Raw genomic sequence first — 19,187 nt, 5'->3', positions numbered from 1 at the left:
TGGGATTTTCCAAGCATTCTGCATCCCTCTTTGCTTATCCTTAGTCTTCATGGGTCTCAGAAGGACCCTCAAAGCCTGCCCTGGAGTGGACAACGTTCTTTTTAAAATAAGAAAGTTTGTTAACTTTTCCTTTCCTGTACACCCATGCCCACCATGGTACCAGTTTTGACTATCAGTGAAAGGTGACGTCTGTCCAGTGGAAATTAGCTGAGATCATATTTGGATCTTCACATGGATGCCTTCTTTTATGTGAAGTCAGACCCTTCTTTTTTTTTCCTGGGAGTTTTCAGGTCTGAGACGATAAATAGCATTTTTGCTTCTTGGCCCTCTCTCTTGCAGAACCTGCAAGCACTTCCCCAGTCTGCTCTGCTCAACCTCCCGACTGCAGGGTTTCTTCAGCTGTAGCACTTCACACACCGCAGGTGCTCCGGGCCCCACCCCAGACCAGTTAAATCAGTCTCTTATAATTTAAAGTCTCCCCAGGGGACGGCAGGCTGCACAGGTCTCCCCTTGACCTAAGCTCCCTGCCCCGCATCTCAGCACTGTCTGCGGCCTCTCTCTGCAATGCCCACCTGGCCCCAGGCTGAAAGTGTATCAGTGACCCTGGTGGAGCTCCCTGTGCCAGCCAGTCTTCTTTCCCTGTCCCTCCTACTGCGAGCACCCAGTAAAAGAAAACTGACTGGGAAAACTGGCGCTCTGCAGATGGGCGACACCTGCCACTCCCAGGGCGTGGGCTGGTCCTACTCACCTCCTAGCTGACTGCCCAGCACCTGCTGCAGTGGGATCCCCGCCACGTCAGTCCCCTCCTTTTCCTCCCAGCAAGCTCTTCACCTCGTGGGGAAGCAGGCTGAAGAAACGGCCTGGTGCCTCGCCTTCACTCCAGTGGCTCATTCCTCCCCCCCGCCTCAGGGCACCCTTCCTGGAGGTCTCGGTGAGGAAAAAGCACACTTCATTGTTAACCACAGTCCACTTCATTATTAACCACGATCCACGCTGCTGCGATCTGAATGTGTCTCCCAAAAGCTTGCATATTGGAAACTTCATCCCCAACTCCTAAGCTAGTGGTATTTGAGGGTGGGGCTTTGGGGGGGCACTTAGGGTTAGATAAATTCATGAGGGTGGAGCCCCCACGATGGTACTCATGGCTCCATAAGAAGAGGAAGAGAGAACGGGGCTAGCATACTCGCTCTGTCTTCTCATGTGCTGACCTCTGTCGCGGGGTGACGCACTGCAAGGCCCCACCAGACGCCAGCACCATGCTCTTGAACTTCCCAGCCTCCAGAACCTTGAACTAAGGAACCTCTTTCTTTATAAACGACCCCATCCATGGTATTCAGTTATAGCAATAGGAAATTCAGACAGATACCATCAATGTGTAATGCATTCGAATTCGGTAGAAAAGACCTATTAGAAAGAAATTAGCATGGAAATTTTTTTAATTCCTAAGGATAGAAAAAATTTAATAAGCTTGGAGTACATAGGAAGGAGAGATCAATTCCGATGTATCAGACTAGAGAAGGTTATCACAGAGATGGTGATATTTTAGTCAGGGCTTGAATAATGGAAAAATTTTAGCAGTTACTAGGTCAAAGGTCATTTGTATTCAAAGGGGCAACAGGTTGTGATGTGTATAGTTTGATCTGGGGACAGTGAATGACCTGGTGTGGCTGGATGCGGAATGGAAGGATACTCTTGCTGAGGTTCTTCCTAACCAGTACACTGAACCTCATTTACTAGAATGTTCTGCCTTCTGTCTACTGGCTCCTTTTCAACCTCAGGAATGCAAATCTTCCCTGCCCTAACGTCGGGACAGGCCCCACGCCATTTCCCTTATTTCTCTCAGAGTATGATTTACAGAGTCTTCTACTTCCCCTTCCACATTCTCCACCTGACCCCACTCATGACGTTCATGACGTTCCCCCCTGCCCCTCTCTCTGATCCCCCACTCGGTCCCACAGAAGGCTCTTCTAAGGATTCCCACATCGTTCAGAATAAACCACTGGCCCGTCCTCATGGCACTTGGCGCCTGGCACCCTCTGACCTTGACCTGGAAAGCCTTCCATCGGCGGCAGCCTAGCCGCCACCTGCTCACGGCTCTTCTTCCTGCCTGGTCTCCTTCCCAGCACCCCCCCCATTCCTTAACTGCGGCTCCCAACACCACTTCCCTCCCCTGTGTTTTTCATTCTTCACTCTGGAAACACTCTCTGAGCCCAGGCACTCAGCAAGGGCTTCACTGAACCCAAAGTGACCTGGGCCCTCTGTACACGCAGTGGTTTTAGGTGAGTTTCCTATGGTCATCGATCCCGCTTCTGCCTCTCTGCGAAAGATTTCTAACTCTACGCTTTGTGCCGTAACCTTTGGACCCACAGTCTGTGATTCTAGATGTCCTAAGTATCTACTCAAAGTTTGCTAAAAAAAAAAAAAAAAACAAAACACATTTTTTTTCATGAAAATTGATTTCCCTGCCTCCGTTTATTTGCCTGAATTAATGAAATCTCCAGCTGGTCTCCTTAATTCCAGCCTGACCCTCCTTAAACAAATCCAGCCTAAAAACAGCTGCCACACTAACTGCCTAAGTTGTCACTTGAGCACATCCTTTCTAGTGACTTTGCCAGCCCCCACGTGCCATCTCATCCCTTTAGCCTGACTCGTGCTGTCCACAGTTCAACACTCATTGCACACTCTCCCCCTTCCCCCTGCTCCACATGCTGGCCACCATGCCCTCCCAACGTTTCCCCAGCCACACCAGCCCATTCCCCCTGCCTGGAGCCTTTGGGGTGTGTCTGCATGCCCCTGTGCAGCCAGGTCAGGCTCACCCCCTTCTCCACAGAGCCTTGCCAGTCACAGAACCCTCTGCAAGGCTCTCGGCTCCTGGAACGCCAGCCACACTTAACGGGCTTCCCACACCACTTAGAAGTCCCCACACACTACAACCGGGACACAGTGCTCCTGCTTGTTGACCAGCTCCTCCCACAAGAGATGGTCACCGTCTCAGGAGCACAAACCATGCTGCAGTCCTCCCTTCAATCTCCAGGGAACCTGGAACCTTTCTCATCATGGGTTAGATGTTTAATCTATCACAGGGGGCTAACTGTGATCGTCATCTACTATTTGCTAAACTGGTGTAGACCAAGATGGGCCCTGCACCAGAACATGATGTTCATGCTCTCTGTAAGGGGATCGTTCTCTGCTGGACAACGTTGTATCTGGTCTGTCGATTTTGATATAAATTCTTTTCCTAACTCAAGAGGAGGCAGTTAAAGGGTAATCCTTGAGCCTCCAGATAAAACTCCAACTTATAGAAGATCCAGAGGGTAGCAGAGCCCACTAGAGGGCAGCCAGGGGAGACTGGAGCAGGGAAATGGGCGTGATCTACAGGACAAATGATTTTGTTTTTTAATAAAAAATTATCAAAAGAGAGAGATCGGGGAGAAGTCTGCAGGTTAAAATAGACCTAAGATATCTAGAATCACAGCACGTGAACTTATCTGGACTCCATTGTAAACATAAACTCAAAAATACTTTTTTTCAAAGCCAATTGGGCAAAGAAAGTGAGGACGCTGAACATATGATAAAGTTAAAAATTACTACCAGCACTTTTAGATGCATAAATGACACCTATTGACAGTAGTTTTGTGGTTGTTTTCTAAGGGCTTTTATCTTCTAGGAATTCATACTTGAATAATGTAATGTGACACTGGATATCTGGGGTTGACCTCACAAGAGTGGAGAAGGATCGATGGCCCGAGGCTGACCCTGCGGTGGATTTTAAAAGCAGAGTCATGAGCACCTAGAGGCTAATTTATAGTGTTCTCTCTCCTCTACATTACATATATTTTAAAAGATTTTATAGGTAGTCATTGATGTTAAGCGATTCTTGTTAAATACTCTTGGCATGACAGTCGTGTTATGGTTATGATTTTTGAAAAGGAGCCTTTTAAGAAATACCAACTGATATACCAAAGCATAGAATGATAAAAGTGTAGTCACTGAGGTCATTACATTTAAAAGATTTAGCAAATTGAAAAACAGAATGTTTAAATTATCATTGAAAATTTTCCATAGCCCTAGGAATACACCCATGGACTCCCGGTTGAGAAACAGAACTTTAGTGGGTGATGTAGAGGCTGCCCTGTGTTTCTCCTGTTCTTAAAGGTTATCCAGAGAGGTGAGGCTGTGAGTCGTGCATCCTGTAGAAGGGAGCATGGAAAAGAGTGGAAAGTTCTGCCCCTGGCTGTGAATGTTCCTACGCTTCAAATGCAGGCTTGTCACAAGAGTAGTGGCTTTGAGAACTTTTTTTAAAATTTTTTTTAGTTGTCAATGGACTTTATTTATTTATTTATATGCAGTGCTGAGAATCAAACCCAGAGCCTCGCACATGCTAGGCAAGCGTTCTGCCACGGAGCCAAACCCCAGCCCCTTTAAGAACGTTTTGGTTACACTCAGTTAACATCAGCCATCAGTGGACAGGCGTAGAACAAGCTACCACAGGAAAAGCAAAACAGAAACCAAAGAAACAAACAAAGAAAACCTGGCAGGCTTTTCCCGATAGCCCATCAGCTTGACGAGGAAGTTCATTCTTAGCTGTCTGACAGACTTTTTAACAGAACATCGATGCGTAGCAACTTCATCTGACTCGGGAGACGAGAGTTTCCTTGATGAAGACATTGATGACCAACAGAAGGTGCAGTGAGCTGAGGTCGGAACCCCAGGGAGGGTGCACAAAACCCGCGGTGAGAAGGTCACTCGTGATGGCTGAGAACTGAGTGTGACACCAATGCCATCCCCCTTTCAAGTGGATTTCTGTAAGGCGCGTTGTTCCCGCTCCTCCTCCTCAAGCTATAAATGCCCCTGGGACTTTATGTTCTCACAATATTTTAATAGAAGTTACAATTAACCGAATGACTGGTTAATTTAATGGCAGCTTTTTATATTCTCTCGGAGCCTCTTTTGACACTGCATCCAACAGGATATTAAACTCTGCACACTTACCTAAAGAACATTGGATTTATCAGGTAGCTGTGTTGAGAATAACCACCTAATGTGACTATTTTTATTGGAATCATACATCAATATGGCTTGGCGATAGATTTGAATTTAAGAATAAGATTGTTAATGAGTCATCAATTAATTCGTTTCTCCTAGAGTTGCTTTTTCTTTATCGGTATCTTATACAGTTTTGTTTTTTAACGGTCATGTGTTTCTTTAGAACGTTAAAAATAACCTTCCTGTGGCGTGCACCTAGAGTGTCCCTTGGTAGCCTCTAGCTGTGCATGGTTACGAGCACTTGAAATGTGGCTCCAACGGCCACGCGCTATGAGCACTATGTACACACTGGGTTTTAATCTCAGTATTAAAACAAAGATGTGAAATATCTCACCAACCATTTTATATGGATTCATTGATGGCCTTTTGCATTAGTTTAAGAGTTTAATTGCCACAAGGCCAAGTAGCTTAAGCAAAATAAATGCATGTTTTCACAATTCCGGAAGCTAGACGTCTGGGATGTGGTGGCAGCTGGGTGCCTTCTTCTGAGGCCTCCCTGCATGGTTCCTGGATGGCCCTGTCCTCCACCATCACCTGCTCTCACCTGTGTACGCCTGTGTTCAAGTTTGCCCTTCACGTAACAAGTATCCGTCGTATTGGGTGAGGGGCCACCTGAAGACCTCATTTTAACTTAATGACCCCGCTAAAATCCCAGCTCCAAATACAGCGCAGGTGGCAGCGCTGGGCGTGAGGCCTCACTGTATGAATTTGGGAGAGGCACAGCTCGGCCCATTAACATCTCATAATGGGAGCATTTGTAGTACATTTAAGTCGTTATGAAAATGAATTTCTCCTCTTTTGCTTTCTTAATGGGCTGCTAGAATCGTGGCTGGCATTATCTTCCATGAGAGAGTGCTAGACTTGGAATTCTGAAATAGTGTGTCATCACTTGTTGAAAAGTAAGAAAAAGTTCTCAATTTTCCCTTTTAGTACTCAGTTTTATTGAGGCCTCGCTAATGAGAAAAAGCATAAAGTATATGCCCAAGGAAAATTAGATCAGCCTCCAGTTTGGACCTCCATTCCCCTGTATTTAATTTCTTCTTTCTAAAAAGGCGAGGAGAACAATGGCTACTATTTATGGGCTGATTACTGTTTGCCAGGTCATCCACTCACCGACCCTTTGACGGGTAATTATGGCAGCAGGTAGCCTTCCTCAACAGAAAACTGAAGGACACAGGGCTTAACTGAACTGCTCAGCATTCCTGTTAGTGTGTGGCAGAATCCATGTCTCCCTTCCCACCACAGGCTCCATTCCCTTCCCTATATTTCTGTGTCCAAAGTCTGCTGCGAGGATCCCCAAGACACTGGATGTGAGGGCTCTTAAACCTCCACTCTTGTTTGTTGAGTTGGCCTGTGTTCCTAGAAATATTACAAATAAAGCTATTATTTTTCCCTTTTGACCAGCAAATCTATGTTCCTTGACAGCCTGGTAATTTCAGAGCTAAAATACACAAATGTGTGTGTGTGTTGACACACTGTTGAATCACAGTATCTCTAGAAGAATTGGCAGAAGCCATCAGCCCAGCCCACCCGAGTTGGCGCTCCTGTATCCTTACAGTATGCAGAGCAGACTGTTTGCATTACCAAAGTGAGTGGCCGCACCTTCCACACACGCCTTCTGAATAACTCTGTTTCCCCTGCACTTAAATATACCTACCTTCCTTTTCTTATGGCCACCGAAGGTCAGAGCTAAGGGCCTCCAAAGAGTAAGTCCATGCTTTCATGCTCAAGCAGTAAAGCGTCTGATGCATTTGTTATAATAACTCAGGAATATTTATTAGTAAGATCGTAGCCCAGTTTCATTGTCTGGTTTAGAAAACACCTAAAAGAAACAGTCTGCAAGGGACCCTTTGAGTTTCATTTATTGTTTTCTGGAGACACAATATTTGCACATTTTTATGGGATACAATTATGGTAATTCAATACATGGACACAATGTGTCAGATCAGGGTGACAAAGACTTCCATCTCCTCCAAAATTAGCATGTTGACCTGTGAGGATTTCCTGTTGTTCTTGTTATTTTTGAAGTGGATCAATAATTGTGCTACAGGAAAACAGCTAACTCCACCTCACTCTGTTTTGGTGCCTCTTATTGGATTTCTTTCCATCCCCCGACACTGTCCTTCCCAGTCTAGTGACCACTATTTCATTCCTTTCCATTCTTCTACAATACTGACTTTTAAATTTCCAAAAATTAAAGAGAATATGTGGTATGTGTCTTTCTGTGTCTGCCTTATTTCTGTTAACATGGTGACCTGCAGTTCAGTCCATGTTGCTAAAAATGACCAGACTGCATTCTTTTTTATGGCTGAAGAATGTTTCAATGAGTATAGAGCCCAGATTTTCTTGATCCATTCATCCACTGATGTCCATCTTGCTTGATTCATATTTTAGCTGATGTGAATGATGCTGCAGTAAACATGAGCATGAAAGTATCTTTGAAACTTTAATCCACTTTCATTCAAGGTTTTCACTGGGAGAGATGAACTTCTTCCTGCCCTCCAGTTGATTTCTGCTAGTTTTGAATATTCTTTGTTCCTTTCCACCTCTTATTGAGTTTTTTGATTTGGTAGTTTTCTGTCACACTAAAGTTTAATTTTCTTTCTCTTTCATGAACCTGTTCTCCTAGTGAGCTTTGTACATTTCTGTGTGGTCATGATGGTGGGTTTGTCCTTTTGAGTCTAGCATAGGACTTCCTTAAGTATTTTTTATAAGACTGCTCTGGTGGTGATGAATTCCCTGTTTCTGTTTATCAGGAAAGACTATCTTTTCCCTTCATTTCTGAAGGATAGTTTTGCTGGGTATAGTGTTCTTTGTTGGCGGATTTTTTTCTTTCAGGACTTTGACTGTAAGGTTGCTGTTGAGAAATATTCTGTGAGTCTAATGGGCATTCCTTTATATGTGAGTTGATGCTTTTCTCTTGCTGTTTTTAGAATTCTCTGCTTGGCTCATGCTTTTGACCCTGCATCTATAATGTGTCTTGGGAAAGGTCTTTTTGGAAGAATCAAGTTCTTTGAGGTTTTTGTATCTGGGTGGCCACATCTATTTAAAAAATTTGAGCTGTTTTTGCTTAAGACAGGTTTTCCAAGCCTTTCCTCTTTTCTTCACCCCTGGAATTCACACAATGCAAATATTTGTTCACTTAATGGTATCCCCTGTCCCATAGGCTTTCTTTACTCTTTTAAATACTTTTTTTGTTCTTGTTTTTGTATTATTTTCTGTTTTTCTGGTTTGGGGTTTTTTTCTTATTGTTGTTTGTTTGTTTTTGTCTGGGTTAATTCAAAGACCTAACCCCAAGTTCAGAAATTGTTCTGTTATTGAAGCCGTCCATTTTTGTTTTGTTTTGTTTTGTTTTGTTATTGAAATTTTTAAGTCAAAGGTTTCTGATTGGTACTTTTTTATGATCTCTATATCTATTTTGAATTTTTCCTTCATATCTTGAATTGTTTTTCTAATTTCTTTGTATTATCTGTATCCTTTTGTTTCAGCATTTCCATAGGATATTCAAGTTCTTTTTTAGTCCTTTCATAGATTTTCATTCAAATTGGACCTATTTCTGGAGAACTGTTTTTTTTGGACATGTCTTATTGCCTTTCATGTAGTGAAATGTCTACATCCCTACATGGATTTCTGTGCACCTCTTCCAGTTTTATGGACAAGATTTTTTTTATTTAGATGAGATACAGTGTGTCAGTTGAGTAGACACTTTGACTTTGGTTACTTTTTGCGAGCTCAAAAATGTAGTCTCTGTGATTTCTTTGGCTCTCGTTGATCTAAGTAGTGTGAGTGCCTCGATAGTCTAGATGACAGTGTCTGTGGCTTTGCAGTGGACATAGACTCCCAAATGTGCATGTGGTGGGACTCCACAGACTCAGACCCACTAGTGAAACTGTGCATGTGGTGGTCGCTACCACAGTGTTAGTGATGCAGGACGTCGAGAAGGCTGTCCTAGTGTCCTTTGGACTAAGCACAGGGGACACCAAAACATTGTGTCACCAGCAGCTCCTGTCCCCTGAGGCATAAGATGTGAAGAGGACCTTCCCCAAGACCCTTAGGATGAATTTTGGCGATACTCAGGCCTGCGGCGGCAGCAGCCACAGTTTTGGAGTCAAGGGATAGGTTGACACCTTCCCTAAGCACAGGTGACGCTGAGGTCTGTGGCACCAGTAACCACATACTCAAAGTTTGGGATGCAAACGGGGAACTTCCCCGAGTCCCATGAGGTGATTGCAGATGGTGCTGGAGTTTGGGGGGCTTATAATCGGCAGGATCCAGGCTGGACCTTACCCAGGTCCCCAGGGACAAATCCAAGTGATGCCTGAGCTTTTGGCACCAGGAACTGTGGTCCAAGTCTGTGGGCTGTGGGGTGGACCTTCCCTAGGCCCCTTGGGTCAGGACTAGGTGGCACTGGGGCTTATGGCTTTGATATCTGCAGTTCTGGGATGTGGGTGGGATGTTCCCCTGGTCCCCGGGGACAAGCTCGGGCGATGCCAGAGCTTTGTGCACCAGAAATTTGAATACCGAGGCTGTGAGCCAGGGAAGGAGACTTTCCTCTTTCCTGTGGGGCAAAATGCAGGTGGTGCTGGATTTGAGGCACTGGTAGCTGTGTCCTGGACCTGCAGGACATGGACAGAACCTTTCACGGGACCCACAAGGCAGGTGCAGGGGAAGGCAGGACCTGGGCATCAGCAGCTGGAGTCCCAAGGCTGTGGTCTGCGAGGAAGCCTTTCCCAGCTAGCAGGTTTGGAGCACCCAGAGCTGTATTTCTAGAGCTGCGGGAGGCAGCTGGGACCCTCCCAAGTATCGCACAGACAATCCTGGGATCTGGGCAACCGAAGGCACAGTCCCAAGACTGGACTGGGGAGGAGACCTTCCCTGGTTCCCATGGCCGAGTGCAGGAGGTGTGGGGATCTGGGGCTGCTAAGAGCCTTTTCCCTAGAGCTGCAGGATGAGGCCAGGACCTTCCCCAGCTCCCTGAGGGTGGGAGGGAAAAGATCCTCTGGAGGTTATTTATCTTTTAACCCAAGTTTGTATTTATGAATTTCATAAACTCAGATGTCACTTGTATGAGTTACATCAGTCATCCCAAATAATAAAAATGGTGACTGTCTCCTGAGCACCTAGTACATGTAGGCACGGTGGCGAGGGCCTTTGCCACAATTCCTCTTGTGATCAGAAGGCACTCCTTGTGTGGGCACAAGAATTGGGGCTTAGAAAAGCTGTGTCACCTCCCAACGTGAACTTCACTGACGTTCGCCAAGCTAGCCAGGACAGAGCCAAGAGGCAAATATGGGTCGCGTGATTCCGTTGCTCCTCCTCTCAGCTTCTCCAGCTCCCTCAGACGGGAGTGGGTTGGGCACTTGAGGTGTTCCACCTAAGCCAGGCGGGTTTTAAACTTGTATTTTAGGGAAGCTGCAGACGGGTATTTGATTGAGAGGTTTTCTATTTTATGCATATTCCCATTGCAAGGGAGGAATACTGCTAGGAATTATATTGAGTTAGATCATGTTGTCAGATGTCCTTGATTCATTTGGCTACCAGTGGGGCATGAAATTTTATGGTGAGAATTTCTAAGAAAAATTATCCTCTCAAGTCTTTCATTTAACTAAAAAATTCTCTTGTTCAGAAATCATTTTATCTACTTTAAGTTGAAACCATTTATATGCCCTCTGTAAACACAAATAATAATCAGAGGGAAAACGTAGTATTCACTAGTAAGTAACATATCTAGAACCTTTAAAGCCATAGTTAGGAAAAGGAACAATTTGGGGGGGGGGTGAATATATGCAGTAATGTGTTTTCTTTTTTTTAAATTTTTTTCCAATTTTTTTTTTTTTTTTAGTTTTGATGGACATAGTACCTTTATTTTTTTAAAGAGAGAGATAATTTTTTAATATTTATTTTTTTAGTTTTCAGTGGACACAACATCTTTATTTTATTTTAATGTGGTGCTGAGGATCGAACCCAGAGCCCCACACATGCCAGGCGAGCGCACTACCGCTTGAGCCACATTCCCAGCCCAATATCTTTATTTATTTATTTTTAAATGGTGCTGAGGATCAAACCCAGTGCCTCATAAGTGTGAGGCAAGTGCCCTCTGACCCACAATCCCAGCCCAGGTGTTTTCTTTAAAGTTACCTTGTAAGTTTGTGAAAAAAATCTTGACACAGGTCATAAAAAAAAAGATCATTTAAAATTATAAACTCATCTTTAGTAGTTATAATCTGATTTTAGTAATTGCAACCTGATTTCTGCAGTTAAACTATTTTAAAAACAAACTAGAGAAAGAAAGTTTTTAAGAACCCGTGTTGACTTTCTCTCCTAACTCTCAAGCCTTCTTTACAAGTCTTAATACAATCCTCAGAACAGTCTCATGTACTACAAATTCTAAAACAATACAGAATTTTTTCAAACGATAATTGCTTGTTTTTATAAAGTGTACCATAAAATAGTTTTAATTTGTATTACATACGCAGCTGGGAGTTGCTGATCTGTAAGCAATCTCACCTCTCTAAACTTTTGCCACTTTTTAAAAACAGCAGAAAAATCTGATAGCCAAAGCAAACATCAGCATTAAAGTGATATAAAGACAGTTTTGTTTTCTAGACTTCATATCTCCATCCTCTTGAGCTTGCACACACGTGCGCATACATACACATAATTTCAGAAGAGGGGTAGGAGATGTGTCTCAATCTGTTTCCTACTGCTGTAATAGACTACCTGAGGTTGGGTAATTTAAAAAAAAATGTGTTTCTTTCTTTTTTTTTTTTTTAAATTGGTTCTTAGTTATACATGACAGTAGAATCCATTTTGATAAATTTATACAAGCATTAAATATATCTTATTCTAATTAGGATCCCATTCTTATGGGCGGACACATGGTGGGATTCACTTAGGTATTTTTGTATGTGTACATAGGAAAATAATGTTATACTTACTGTACTCTTTCCTCTTCCTAGACCCCCTCCCTTCCTTTCATTCTCCTTTGTCTAATCTACTGAACTTCTCTTCTTCCCCTCCCCTCCCTTTATTGTGGTTTAGCTTCCCCATATTAGTGAAAACATTCAACCTTTGTTTTGGAGGAATTGCCTTTTTCACTAAACATGATATTCTCCAGATCCATCCATTTACTGGCAAATGTCATAAAGTCATTCTGCTTTATGGCTGAGTAATATTCCATTTTATTTATTTATATAAATATATAAATAAATATATATAATATATAAATAAATATGTATATAATATATAAATATATATATAAATAAAATGGACTGAATAAAGAAACTGAATAAAGAAATATATATATATATATATATATATATATATATATATATATATATATATACTTTTTCATTCATTCCTCTGTTGATGGGCATCTAGGTTGGTTCCATAGCTCAGCTATTGTGAATTGAGCTGCTATGAACATTGATGTGGCTTTGTGACTATAGTATGCTGATTTTAAATTTCCAAGATATACAAAGAACTCAAAAAGCTTAACACACACAAAAAAAAAATTATACCAATCAATAAATGGGCAAAGGAACTGAACAGATCCTTCTCAAAAGAAGAAACGTGAATGACCAACAAATGTATGAAAAATGTTCAACATCTCTAGCAATTAGAGAAATACAGATGAAAACCACACTGAGATTTCATCTTACTGCAGTCAGAATGGCAATTATCAAGAATAAAAGAATAACAAATGTTGGTGAGAATGTGAGGAAAAGGGAATACTCATATATTGTTGGTGGGACTGCAAGTCGGTGCAACCCCTCTGTAAAGCAGTATGGAGATTCCTCAAAAAACTAGAAATGGAACCACCATTTGACCTAGTTATCCCGTATCCCTCAGCATATGTCGAAAGGATTTAAATCAGAGGCTAGGAAATTTATAATGAACACAAATTATGGGGCTCATGGTTCCGGAGGCTGGAAAGTCCAGGGGCATGGTGCTAGCATCTGGTGAGGGCCACTGCTGCAACATCCCATGGCAGAAGGAAGAAGGGCAAGGGCAAGAAAGCAAGAAGAGACCAAATGGCTTTCCTAAAGATCCACCTTCACATACACACTCATTCCTTTTATTAAGCACCTCACTCTATTCACCAGGAGCGGGCCCTCCTGCTGTCCATCTCCCCCTGGGCCCACCTCCCAGGACTGTGGCACTGGGGATGAAGTTTCCAACATATGAACTTCAGGGAACATATTCAAACTATAGCAGAAATAACAAGAAGGAAGTGGACTCTGGACACAACTGTTTTTCCTCTTAGGATTACAGTCTTTGTCCAGTCATTCTCAAGTATCCATTTCAGCATCCTCAGTATATTTTCTTGTGGTTGTAATATTGGATTCCTTGCACGGTGATGGTGATGTTAAAGGATTTGTAGCAGCAAAGGAATCACTCTGAGTCCAAAAGCGCTTCATCGTGATCAGCGTCATGAAGAGCTGCTCCACTCTCAGGGCTGTTTGTGGCCGTTCTAGTAGCGTTTGGAAACACCTGCTTCTCTTGCAGTGTTTGCAGATGCTCTTGAGTGTGGCATGAGCATCAGCCTCACCCTAAGAATGGAGGAGTGGTTGTTTTTAAAGAAACCATGTAAATTATTTTGTTTCAAGTATGTATTGTATAGATGAAAAGCTGTTACTTTATGGAAAGCAAACTCATTATATAAAGATTGAGATTTTTCCCCAAATAAATATTTACAATTTTTTAAAATGTAAGATTGCTTAAAAAGCAATATTTTATATTGTGCTGAAAATATTTGAAAAATAAAATTTTCATATTCATATAAAGCCATATATAGAGGCCTTTAAGATAGATTAAAAGAGCAGGGCAGGATAGGCTACACAGGTTTTTCAGATATTTCTAAAAAAAAAAAAAAAAAAAAAAACATCCTCCTATCCACATTTTTTCTGTCTCAGATAAAAGCAATTGTTTCAATGTATCTTAAATGCAAATGCAATTATGTGAATTCTAGTTTATATGAGACAAGACCCCATCCCTTCTGTCTCCCACATTTCAGTTATTCACTGCTATCCTCATCCAAGTTACTTATTAGGAACTTAGATACATGCTGATACCACACAGAAATAGATAACACCGTCAGAAGCTTTTGGGTTGAAAGAGAGTTAAAAAGGAAAAAATACAGAGCTACATCAGACTTGAGAAAGGTCTTTCTTTTAATTCAAGTCAGCATTTTTAAAACTCTGAGGCTTAATGCCTGCTGAATTTCATATTAATCTTACATAGTTTCATAATGCTAATTATGCTATTTGGGGGGGGGAGAATGAATAAAAGGGCAAAAACAGGTGAAGGGGGGAGGAACAACAAAGAACAGAAATGAAAATAACGCAGGCAGACAAGGTTCAGTCCTGCCTGAGATCCAGGGTCAGCCCCTGGGTGGCCGGGATCAGGTCAGGCTCAGGGCTTTTCCTGTATTGCAGATGCTTCTTGCAGATGCATGTCCCCTTGGCCATCCAAACTTTTGACTGCAATCACAGCTCAATTCTATGGACATGCTCAGTCACAGTCAAGAAGATCTTTTTATCAATTAAACTGTGATGCTGAATGCAGTAATTATTATGCCCAGGCCAAAATAAAAGGCAACAACAACAAAAAGCGGCTCTAAATGGAGCGCTTGGTTCTTGAAATGCATCTGATCACCCATATTTCCTGATAGCAAGACCCCAGCTTTCCAGGGCTCAATCTGGGCTCCCCTCCGAAACACAGCCCAACCCTCGGGAAATGGCCTGGGCAGCTTTTCTCCATTCTGCAGTATTGATTAAGCCCCACCATAGGTGGCTAGTACTAGAGGAAATTCACGAAGTGTTCCCAGTCTTCCTTCTGAACTCCACCCTACTTCCAGGGTCCTGTTCAAGTGTCCCCATCCCTGGAGTGCCCGCAGTGCCCGCAGTGCCCAGAGCTCCCTTAGCGCGTCTAAAACTCACCGACTCATCTGTCCCTGCGTCCTCCCTGCTGCAGACGCTCAGAGCAAGGCCCACGTTTCTGGACTTCCTTTGTGGCATTCACCGGCAGCGTCAGACCCTACATAAATATTTGTCGAGTTGATCAGGGAAATACCGGGCACAGGATGCCAGACTGCAGCCTGGACCACCCGCAGAGGCGTCCTGGCCAGGTCCTCACGCAGTTCTTACAGGTTTGGCTGTGCACCTCTCCGGCCTCAGCAAATTAGAAACGAATGATTGGGAGCAGGGAAAGGTTTTCAGGGAAAACATCCTCCATAATATGGAGCTGGGAAACCTGAGTGCGTTTCCACGGCCACAGTGTTTTCACAATGGTGAGTGGATCCACTGAGAAAAAGCCAAATGCTATATTGCTACACTCTGTTTTAGAATTTTGTACAATGATAATGGGTGGCTACAGAAGGGTTAGTTATCTGGAAAAATCTCTTGAGCGGACCTGTAGGTTGTTGCCCAGTGCCCACCATTGGTGGGAGCAGAGGCAGCAAACGCCCACTGGTCTGTACGGTTTATGCGCCCGTTACCATCAGGACTGCTCACTCTCCATTATCCCACCTTTAAAGAGCTGAAGTCACCAGTCTTATTTCAAATGGTTCCCATGGTCCTCCAATAAGCTCATGACATAATTAAATAAGAGATTTTTTTCTTGCTCAGGAAAGGGAAAAGGCAAAACCAAAAATGGGGAAAAACAGGCATTTCAGTCAAGCCCTGAGCTTGAATGTTGCTTCCCCTTTGACACTTTTATTCCCTCACCTGTTAAAGTAGTGCAGTCTTAAACAGTGTGCAAATACTTCATAAGAAAGCCACAGCAATTCTTATAAACAATTTCACATTTACAATGTTGCTTTTATTGCTGAAATTGAATTAGATTTCTCAAAAGCTGTTTAGAAAACAAAAAAAATCGCAAGGCCTGTCCATTGTATTTTTCAGAAGAAATCTGGTTTCTACAACATTATTCACATTTTGTAAACAGCATCAATGAACCTGCACATAAAAGGTTAAATGTTTGCAGACCATTCTTTTTTGCCTCAAAGATCAGAGACAAATTACTATTTTTATTTTACATTCCCTTGATGAGGATAATGATAAACAGCTGTCACTTCAGTGCTTTGACTGCAAAGAATCCTATTGCAATCCTATAATTTAAACAAAGAAAAAATACATAGTCATACACAGGATACATTCAGAAAAGAGCATGATGGAGAATCTGGTTAGGGCTGGGGTTAGAGAAAAGGGAACATTAGCTCTCTGCAATTACTCAGTTAAAAGAAAAATTTCTTCTGTATACATTTTCTCCATTCATCTTAGACATATTAGAAGGGGCAATTATTGCTTTTTTTTCCTTTCTGAAATCAGAAATCAAATTTGCATTCTGAATTTGGTGACTCCCCATCGTGTCCAGTGTATTATCAGAAAAGTTAAGATTCGCATGTGACCATATGTCTGCTAATATTTCCCAAAGCAAAGGACAGTTTCAAATTGTTTTGCTGGTTATTTTGGAAATATTTTATTCTTTATGTTGAGAATCAAACCAGTGTTCTTTATTCACTCTGACATGGCTTATCAATTGCTTCTGACTTCAAAAAGCAAAAAATGCCAGTAAAGCAAGGTTAAATGTTGAAGGTCATGTAAAATGGGGAAATTTCAACTGAAAATGTGAATGGTGACTCAATTTTCCTGGCGCTTCATGTTCCTAGAGATCTATTTATTATTTTTTATTTATTCTGCTTTTCTCTTTTAGCTCAGGCATTTACTTCTTGAAAATATCAATACTTCAGGGGCTCCTTCTCCAAGAAACTTTTTTTACATTTATTATTTTATCTTTACCATGTACGGATAGCTCATTATTTCAAGCTTCCTGTTTTTTACACCTAAAGAAAAAAAAAAAAGGAATTGGCTTAAAATCATATTCATTTTAAATTTGTTGAACGGTTTCAGCCTCTGAGCCTCAATGTGTTCTTCTATAGATTGACAGGAACCATGGTGCCCACCTCCTCAGATCCGGGGCAGCTTCTATATGAAGTGTTTAGCATGGTGCAGGAACGCAGTAGGTACTCAATAAGTGTTCCTGGAGAGAGAGATTGATCCACCACCCCCTACTGCTGAACATAATAACGAAGTCCAAGAATGTTTCAGGCCAGAAGAATAAATTAAATTGTATAATAGTCATTCTAGAAGTTTAGATTGCTTTATATAGAACATATTTTCTTCACAAAGCTGTAGGTCATCTATTCTCATGTATAGGCAGAGTTTTCTTAGTCATTTTATCATCCTAATTATTTTGAAGCCCATCAACTTGAGGTCTCTCTGGCCTCTGTTCTTCTAACAAAGTCGGCACTCCTGGACACCCTGAGCTGCAGGTGACTTTGGTAAACCTGTTTGTAGCATTCACTCTGCCCCCTTCTCCTCCTCCCCCTGGATACCAGGTTCTATGCTAGGTGCTGGGAAGGGGAGATAAATGAGCTCTCAACATCTAGGAGGGGGATTAGCATATTATTATTCAATGACTAAGCTGGACATTAAAGAATAAAGGCCAGTGGGAGGACGAAGTGCAGAAGAGGGGTGGGGGGAGGTCAGGGGGAGGTGTTGGTGGAGCACATTGGAAAGATGACAGGTCTTCACAGTGGGCAGAGTGGAGGGAAGACGGGGCCCCGGGAAAGGGGGGTTGTTTTCAGAAAACATGGAGGTATCAAAGAGATGTCCTTTGGCCTTTTGAAATAAGATTTTAATTATATATGCTTTATCATCTTAAAAGTTCATCATGTGTGTTGAGAGTCAAGCAGCTCTCAGCACATGAATATTCAGAAAGGAAAGACCCTTTACATTGATAGAGTGCCTCTGAGGCCCCCTGCCAGATCATTTTGTACCCATTCAGCTGCCATAAGCTTTCAGGTAAGTTTGTCCCCACCTTAAAGATACGGAAGCTGGGTCAGTCACAATGGGAGACTTAGTGGGACCACACACCCAGTGTGACAGAGCCTGGACCTGAACCTGAAACTTCACTTTCAAGTCCAATGTCCTTAAATGATGTTGTCATTTACTGTTGATTCTTGAGAGTCTTGGTGCAGTGCAGAGGCCATTTGCAGACCTAGAGTGACGTTGTTGTCTTAGAAGAAATTTGGGAACACAGTGGTTTTTTTTCACTACGTGGTTGACATTTCCACTACAATTTTATCATTTTGCGGCCGTAGTTTCTGCTCACCTATCTCGGATCCTGCTGAGCCTGAATCACAGAGTAACAGTGACAAAAGACCTGATTCAACTCTTTCCTTCAGTGACCCAAGCCCATTTTTAAAGAAATGAAACAGGTGAACCACTGTCCTGTTGAATCTTCCAGTCCTCCGCCTGCTGTTGCCACAGGCCAGTGCCTCAGAAATGCTGTCCCCAAAGCCTGCGGTCAGACTCTTAGGTCTGGAAAATGGCAATTGTTTTTTAGAGTTAGCATATACTAAATGTTTTTAAAGCATTAGATATTTCTGAGTGAGAGGAGCCTTGTAAATGATTATAAATTTCTGTGTTTTTGATCTTGTGGACTGTGTGTCTTTCACACATGTATATTGATTCAAAAGAAAGGCTTGTTGTTTATAGTTCCAGTTAAGCCATTTAGCACAGGGCTTTGCTAGAACTGATCAGATGATGGAAAACCTGGCAGATCAAAGTGTGTACATTTCCAGAAAAAAAAAAAAAAAAAAAAGTACTTCATGTCCACATTGGAAGCAATAAATTATTTTCCCCTTTTACATTCATAATTAAATCTTTCCAAATACTAGAAAGTAGCCAGACCACTCACAATATCTGTCATGTTTTGGGGCTTAGATGGTTCAACATGACTTGAAATGGAGACCATTTGTTCTAAATTGATTTCAATGCCAAGCCCATAGGTCAGCCCTTAATGACAAAGATGCCATTCCACCCCGGCTCTGGTGGATAAGCCAAAATTAATTAGCTCAAGTCCTATAGTATAGAAAACAGATGCTTCTCTCATGTTGCACAAATAAATTCTTTGTGGATAGATGTGTTCTGTTTTATTCAAAGAATAGCAAGTTGGAAGTGAAAATGGTAAGTTTTCCACCGTGGAGCCAGCCCTCAGCAGTGATGACAGAGTGTGGATTCACATAACAAAGTCCAGCAAGTGCGTGGGAGAATGAATCACCTTTTACATCTCTT

The 19,187-nt window shown here is 42.3% G+C and overlaps 1 protein-coding gene across 1 annotated transcript in view; it reads left to right on the top strand.

Moving 5' to 3' along the window:
- The window catches only part of Dnm3 (dynamin 3), a 431,668-nt gene that overhangs the window by 376,244 nt on the left and 36,237 nt on the right, over positions 1-19,187 (top strand). The window lies entirely within an intron of this gene.

Source organism: Urocitellus parryii, chromosome 9 (assembly GCF_045843805.1).
Source record: "Urocitellus parryii isolate mUroPar1 chromosome 9, mUroPar1.hap1, whole genome shotgun sequence".
NCBI classification, from domain to species: Eukaryota; Metazoa; Chordata; class Mammalia; order Rodentia; family Sciuridae; genus Urocitellus; species Urocitellus parryii.
This window is presented reverse-complemented; position numbering and strand designations above follow the sequence as displayed.